The following is an 8,784-nucleotide window of genomic DNA, read 5'->3' as shown; positions in this document are numbered from 1 at the left end:
TAGAATGTGCAAATTTTTCTTTTATTAACAATCTTATTTTTTTTTTTTTTTTTTTTTAAATTTTTATTCCAGATCTCGGGGAGGGTGGTGCAATCCCACGAGCTCCATATTATACATAGAATATATATAAAGTAAATATAAAAAAATATTGTAAGATAATACATACACAATAAACGAAAACAAAATATGTGTAACACCCATATGGCCAGGAATGGGGCGCGTCAAGGAGAAGAAGAAGAAGATGACTTTTCGAGAGGGATGTTTTGCTTATCTATGGTCACTTCCGGCTAGTAAGGGAAGAAGGTTGAATTATAAAAAACACTGTGAGAGATACTGCAGAATAAACAGTTTAACCCAAAAGTATACAGACTATTATTGACTTTACCCCGCTGGATAAGTAGTGCTTGTTACATATGATATAATACTTATATTATAACATAGTTACTTTTAATAGCGTAGGGAGTGTGGCGAACTAGAGGTGGGTCCTATGAGTACTTTTCGTTACTGGGTACAATGAGTACAGGTACAGAAAAATAACGGTTCAGAATAAGTAATTCTAATGAACTCGCATAAATTCTGCCCACATATATATTCTACATGAGCTTGATTCCCCCTTTTATTATTCGAAATCCATTCTCTAACATCTAATCCTAATCCCCATGGATGGGGGGGGGGTTAGAGAATGGAATGTACAACCTGCCACCACTGGTCAGCGCAGTGAGTAGTAGTTTATTTTTGCAGTGATCGGTAAGCGATGTAGATATCGCAGCTGCAGTTGGAGAAGATACACTTTAACACTTTAAAAATACAAATGGAAATTTCAGAATTTTTATCTGTAGCCTCTGTATTGCATGCATTTATAATAAATCAATTAAAATATATTAGTACTCAGTGAAAAATTCTTAATTTTTTCCATTTGTTGCGCCGGTTTCCTACCACTGAAATACGGAACTGTCATTAGACTCATTATCTCAGTTGTCAAATCGCATACGAAATTGCAGAGTTGTTGGTTTCAATTTTTATCACTGGTCCATTACTTTTTATTGTAATATATATAATACATATGGGTATTATACAGGAACCGTAATTTAGAAGTTTTCTTCTGTGTATTTCTGGACTTACACACGGCTCTGGGCTTTACCCTGACGGCCGCTGTTCCCAATTCTAATAATCAAATTCTAAGCGAATCACCACTGCACTACGTAATTCCAACACACAATAATTGCTTAAGCAAGCCGCCCAGTCTAAGCCAGCCAGACAGTTGGATTGGATTAGCCATAGGCAATATGTAAGGAAAAAACTAATTACATAAAGTGTCGACAGAGTGAAAAAATACCGCGAACCAATGATCAAATGTCACTCTGACAACAGACAGTCGCGCTCCTTTCAGTTTTTTGTGTTGCATTTGTCATTATAATTTTGTGTGAAGTTCTTCGCACGCTTTGCTTTGATCTCCATTTTAAGGTTTGTTTGGGTTTGTTTTGCTGTCGCACGGAGAAAAAACTTACGTCGATCTGCCAAATCAAATGGGAAGTCCCGATTGTGGCATCACGTTCAAGTTGTCACTTTATTTTTAATATATTATATACGTTAGTTTAAAAAATATGAAATACCAGTTTATGAATAACGGTATTTAAAAGTAGTAATGTGTATTAATAAGAGCTACAATAATTAACTCTTTAATATTAATTTAACATAGAAAGTTTTTAATTTGATGTCATTTTATTGTCTATGGTAATGTGCGGTAGTGTGTGGGGCTACTTAAGATTTTCAAAGATAAAATGATTGGGAACAACGCAAATCGAACGTTCCCTACAAAATGCTTAAAAATCGCTTGGCTGAGCAAAAACAAAGATTTGAACTTAGATAACGATTAAAAAGTTGGGAACAGCGGCCGTGAGTATCCTGAGTCGGGATGAGGGAATAAAATAATTACACTTTCTTCTTTATTCATTTTAATTACACAAGAATTACAGAATTTGAATATAATGAGAGCCATTCTATACAGTGATATTGAGCCAATAGCTCAAGTGGGTTCTCAGTTCTCACTGCTCGCTCAAGTCAGAGCACAATCGAGACCATTAAAATATCTTATTTATTTTGTGCAAACCCTCACGGAACTTTTACATATATATTATGAACAATATCGATACAATATAAGAACAGTGAAGGTTAGATTAATGTCTATACATTGTTAGGTAAGCTATAATACTGGTAATAAAAATATAATTTGCGGGGTCCATTATGTAAGAAAAAATTATGAAAATAGTATTAAAAATAGGTAACTTACCTATGCAAAAAATAAAATAGGTTAAAACACCATACTTAAAAAAGGATTAAATAAAAATTATTACCAAAAGTTTAAAAGAGAGAAAATATGTTAAAAAAATAATTAAAAAAGACGAACTAATTAAAAAAAATGAAGTTCGTAGATGAATTTCCATAAGTGTTTGAATAAAGTGACAGAAAGTAAATATGTAGAATAGATGAACTAACTAAAATGTGTTTTTGAAGTTCACTTTATTTTTATTTCTAAATTACTAGTAAAAAGTCGTAACCTAAATGTAAGAAAATACAAATTATGTAATACAATGTTATTAATTGGTGTGTCTGACTATGTATTAACATAGGAAAATAAGACATTGGTGAAACACAAGTTTACAAAATCATTCTATGTATTTATTGATTTCTAAAAGATTGTGTTTATGAAGCCTCCTGTTCGACAGTTTCTTTGGAACTGGAAACTCCTATATGTGCCATCATCTGGTGTAAGGTAATTTTTTTAAAGATGCAATAAGTAATATTAATCTGTACAAGTTCTGGTCAATATTATATCTTCAGTTATTGATTGATCATGTATGTTTCCACGCTCACTGCAATTACTTCTTCTTTAGTTCCCATGTACTTAAATACTATTAACAAAATTTGAACATATTCTAACAAAACATTCCACTATCATCCTCTAGTTGACGCTGGCTAAAACACTTCTTTTTTTTTTATAGTCGGAGGCGGTTTACTTACGTTCCCCGCGAGCACTTAGGCCATAGGCCCATTGTACTATTATAAAACACTTCTTAATAATAGCTAAAAATAAGATTGATCAGCTAATGAAACTGTCACGCAGGTCCAGTCATGTCTAATGTGAAAGAAAAAATATGTATTAATGGAAAATAAGGCACTTGGGTGAAACTCCTTGAGAATCGTTCTTTTGTTTCTCACATTTTTATTGTAAAAATATCTAAATGGACCTAGGAGACGGATTCCCGTTTTTATTCTTAGCTAAAGAATATACTTATCCCCCTCATTTTAGCTTAAGCAACTATCTCACTCATTCTAGTTTATGCCAAAGCTAAACTGAGGGGGGATAGGTATATTCCTTAGCTAAGGAGAAAGAATCGGAATCCGCCTCCTGATTTATATATCGGTGGTTACCCACTACCCACGTACACAGATCTATCACATGTTTTGTGATCCATGAAGGTTCACTAAAGGCGGGTCTCCAGTGACTATATTACCACAAACATTGAGCCAAATGAAACATTAAAACAGTATTGTTATTTTCCGTGGCTGATGGAAAATTAAAAACGTTGTGGTCCCGACCCAATGTATTTGTCCGATGTTTTGAAAACATTTTATCGCTGGAGACACAAGATAAAACACATTATACATTGCGTCAAAAGGTGCTGCGTTGTGGGATAAATTGTGTTGAAAAGGTTAAAATAATATTTTTACAGATTTTGTTTTATCAAGCTCTTATTTTTGTCATCATTTTCTTTTGAACTGGTAACTCCAGCAAATGTTAGCATCTCTGACAAGAAAGTTGTTTTTTGCAAAGATTGAATAGTATTTTGGCGGATATTTGAAGAAGTAAGTCTGTAAGTGGCCAATATTATATCTCCAGTTATTTGATCAACCACCAAAGCAGTCAACTTAGAACCGTCGACTATTTTATCAATTCTTTCTGCAACTACTTCTGTAGTTTCCTTACCAATATCAGCTGCATATAAAGAGCCACCTTCAGCGAGAGAATCGCTTGCAATAAAATAAACCTTTTTGGTAAAATGTTCAGCTACAATGAAGTGTTTGTATGGCTTTTCAGTTTTGATGACCATTTTTCCCATGGTCAAGAACCCGGGCTTCGAGAAAGATTGTGTTACGGAGTGAAGGTAGGATGGTGCATAGAATTCTGTGGCCGACATTACTTCACTATTGACTTTTATCTTACGAATTGTACCGGGTTCATTTTTCATCTGATAATATATATTACCATTTTTAATGACCATTTTCTCAATATATGATGGTAAACCATCAGTTTCCAACAAAGAATTCACGCGGTACATTTCTCCGAGTATTGTCTGAGACAGGAAAGCTGCCTTCTTCACTGACAATTTTAGCTCATTTTTCATATGTGCAGACATAAAATCCATCTGTAAATGATAAAAATTATTGTATTATAGATATCCACTAATTTCTTTTTACTAAACATATTTTTTTAATTGATTTGAGTTGCAGCACATATTTTGTTTAGTGGCATTTTTTGCATGAGATAAAAACTTTGGAATGATGAAAAATTAATAAAACTAGAAAAACATTATTTTTAAATAAACACCTCTAACAAGATTAAGTTTCTGGATAGAAGTAACTTCAATAACATAAGTAGTAATTAGTAATATGAAAACCAAATCGAATTTGAAGATAGAGCCCTGAATGCTGTCACAGAGGTTTTGTGTTAGATGGTTTGTATATTAACACACCTTAATTGGGAAGGGTATTTCTACCCGTTTGGTCGATTGACGCTTAACGTCGTGAAGGGTAATTCTACCTTCTGCGCCCGCCTCATTTCAATGGCATAAAAGATCCAATTATCCAATGTTTTTATATGAATATTATATACCAATCTCTTTGTAAAGGTCCCAACTATATGTACATAATTATCAAATTGCAATGCAAGTCTTTTATTTGTATTTATCTTGGAGTCTTTTGTGTACATCGATATTTCAACTAAAATGACCTATATTATTGAACACCTGACACTTGATAGGTATTGGGTTTGAAGATCAACGAAATAAGTAATTTAGATAACATATTCTGTTATTCTAATAATTCAATTCCTGCAACGAGGGTTTTTATGACCATGAAACCCGAAAAAAATCTCTCTATCTTTGTTCCGCACCCACTCAACTCCTAGGTGCGAGCGAGCGGAGAGTGTCGGGCGCATTTAAAAACAGCAGGTATCGGCAAACACAGTTAGGCGGACCATAATAAATATTTACAAGTGCGTGCCAGTTTTTAAAAAGCAAATTGTCCTACGATTGTGTTCCGAGGAGATAATATTTATATTTGCTTTTTCAAACCTTTCAAAATGGATTCTGAAAATTACGAAAGTGATGACGAAATCGTCGCAGATAATTTATCTGCCTGTTCTTGTAATTATTTGTCTGAATTCCATAGTGAAAGAGAAGAATCTAGTGGAAGTGAAGAAATTCCTTGTAGGAGAAGAATGTCAGTGATGCCATTACAGTTCAGTGATTCTGAAGAAAGTGATATGGAGGAAGAACAATGAAATATTAGATGAACAATTTTTAGACGTGGACTGTAACTGATTATAAAGGGTGCGCCAGAGAAACTTACTTATTTGAAAAAATTCCCGACCGTTGAGTTAGGCAGGTAGAGGGGCGGGAGGGGGCGCATCTGGAGGGGGACGTCCCCAAGTTTGTTTCCCATTTTCGTCAGTTGCCATTATGCTGTGGTCTAGAGAGCAGCGGGCATGAATTTGCTGCAACAACATTTCCCCAACCGCCTCATCTCTCTCCGAGGCGATCTCCCATAGCCGGCGCGCTCTCCGGATTTGACTCCATGTGATTTTTTTTTATGGGGTTATTTGAAATCCCTTGTTTATGTCAATCGACCACGGACCATAGATTACCTGAAGAACAACATTCGCGATGCTATTGCCAATATTCCGATTGATATGCTGAGAAGAGTGGACGAGAACTTCAAAAAACGACTTAACCAGTGTATGCGCGATGAGGGTCGCCATTTAAAAGATGTAATTTTTAAGACAGTATGAAAAAAAACTTGGAACATTGCATTTTCAAATAAAAAAAGAAATACAACAATAACTACAGTGCTTTTGTTTTTATTGAACTTTCAAATAAGTAAGTTTCTCTGGCGCACCCTGTATAAAGGTGATTAGAAACTTAAACCTAATAGTGTATGGTGAAAAACAATAAACAATATTACGTGAGCAATACGAGAAGCATTCTACGCTTTTTGAAAAAATAATTTCATTTGAAAAATAACCAATATTATTATCACGTTCCGATGGTTTTGGTCCGCTGTACCGTGCGAGGGGCAATTGCACACGTGGTATTTCAATGGGTAATAATGTGTTACTCTGACAATACTAGAGATTTGGCAATTGTTTTTGTTTTTGTAATGATTTGGGCTTGATGAAAATATAATAATTTGTAATTTTATAAAATTGAAACCCAATGACCCAACAATGACTTGTTTTCGATTTATTAAGTTGCATTAGAAATAATACTTGGTTTTCGGCTAGAAATTTTATAGCTTGGGTATGCTGAGTTAGTATGTAGAAAATTTTATTAAAATATGTGTCGCCCAAACCTCCAACGGTGTTGGACGCGAGTGAGCGCCGTAAGCGGTGAATAAATAAAATAACACCTTCAACCCAAGACAAATTATATAAATACATAAATTTACGGAAAATATATTTTTTTAACCTGGAAAAATGGAGGAAGCGGTTGATCCGCATGCCTTCATAACAAAGGCGAAACAAAACATAAGTGACTTACATACAATCATAGAAGAAAATAAACTTACCAAAGAAACCAAATCAAAAATGATGAAAGAAATAAATAACATCATGGAAATGATATCGCACATGGCAATAGAATTAGCTAAATTACAAGAAAAGTGTGATATTCAAGAAAAAAACCAAGCACAAAAATACCCATTTTCATACTCTTCTGCAGTAAAAAACTTAATATCACAAACGCAAGAAAAACGATTTCCTATAATAATAAAAAGCTTAAAAGAAGAAGACACTGAAAAAATAAAAGAGAAAATACAAAAGATTAAAATATCGCAGTTGGGAATTCGAGTATGCGAAATTAAAAAAACAAAAAAAAACTTATAATAACATGCCCAGAAAAAGAAGACGCAAAAAAATTAAAAGATAAGATAAATGAAGTCGACAAAACCATAATAGCGGAGGTACTTCTGAAAACGGATCCATGCGTAATATTCAAAGGTCTTGACAATGACTATACCGAAAAAGAATTCTTAGAAGACATCATTGAACAAAACAACGAAATCAAAATGATATGTGAAAAATACCAAGACAAAGAAATATTACAAGTTAAGGCCATCATTACAAACAAAAAAACTAACAGCAAAAACTTAATACTACAAACAAATCCCGAAATGAGACTACATCTTATTAATAAAAAAAAAATTCATCTAGGATTCATGAGAATCTATGTAGAAGACTGCAGTCCTCTCACCCAATGTTTCCACTGTCAAAGATTTGGACACACAGCACAAAAATGCTACAATAGAATGAATAAACCAACATGCAAGCACTGTTCAGAAGATCATCCCATCTCCGAGTGTAAATCCCTGGAACTGCCACCCAAATGCGCTAACTGCAACTCAGCTAACAAGAAGAAAGAAATAAACTCCTTGAACAGTAAAATGAATGAAGTAGAACCACCGAACAAACAGCGAAACATGTAAGTTCCGATCTTACATGCTTAAATTAGCCAAAGAAAGAATTAACTACGACATTGAATAAAAATCTTATAAATAATTTTGTAAAATACAACCGACAATGCATTAAATGGATGATTTCTTAAGTAACGAATTAGAGTTAAATATTAAAATTCAAGAATATGAATGTATATCTACCGATTCGTGTAACAAAATTATTTCTAAAAACATCAATGATATAATTATTATGCACATAAACATCCGTAGCGTTCAAAAAAATTTAGATGAATTAATTCTAAAAATAAATAATTTAATTAAAAAAACCGGACTTTATAGTGTTATCCGAAACATTTACGAACGCTGAGTCACCGTCTTATAACTTACCTGAGTACAACTATATTTCTACCAAAGTAGACATCAATAAAAATTCGGGAATAATAATATTTGCAAGCAATAAATTTAGTATTGTTAACATAATAGAACATCCAATACATTTAGTAAACTGCATCAAAATACATTTCAAACTCGGCAAATCCATATACCATCTAATAGCTATCTATAGAACGCATGGCTCGAGTATTATTACATTTATCAATGACCTCAAATACATATTATTAAAATTAAAAGATAAACTTTGCTTCGTCGTAGGAGATTTTAACGTTAATATTAATGAAAAAATAGAAAATAATAACAAAAATGAATACATCAATTGTATGACTGAACAAAATTTTATATCTTGCATAAATAAAAATACTAGGGAAATAAAAGAACATACTCCATCTTGTTTAGACCACATTTGGACAAATGTAAACATTAAAGATCTTCACAAAATATAATCAATTGTTTGGAAAACTAACATAACTGATCATCACTCATGCTTACTTCTGTATAATAATAATATTAAACATAAAAAACATAATTTAATAACCAAAAAATCAACAATAGATATGACTATTCTCTCTGAAAAATTAAAAAAGGAAGATTGGAATAATGTTTTAAACAGTGATGATACTGAAATTTGTTCGACTAACTTCGAAAATATTATGTCAC

Source organism: Hesperophylax consimilis, chromosome 12 (genome assembly GCF_061612785.1).
Source record: "Hesperophylax consimilis isolate HC1 chromosome 12, BYU_Hcon_1.0, whole genome shotgun sequence".
Taxonomy (NCBI): domain Eukaryota; kingdom Metazoa; phylum Arthropoda; class Insecta; order Trichoptera; family Limnephilidae; genus Hesperophylax; species Hesperophylax consimilis.
Note: the sequence above shows the minus strand (reverse complement) of the source record.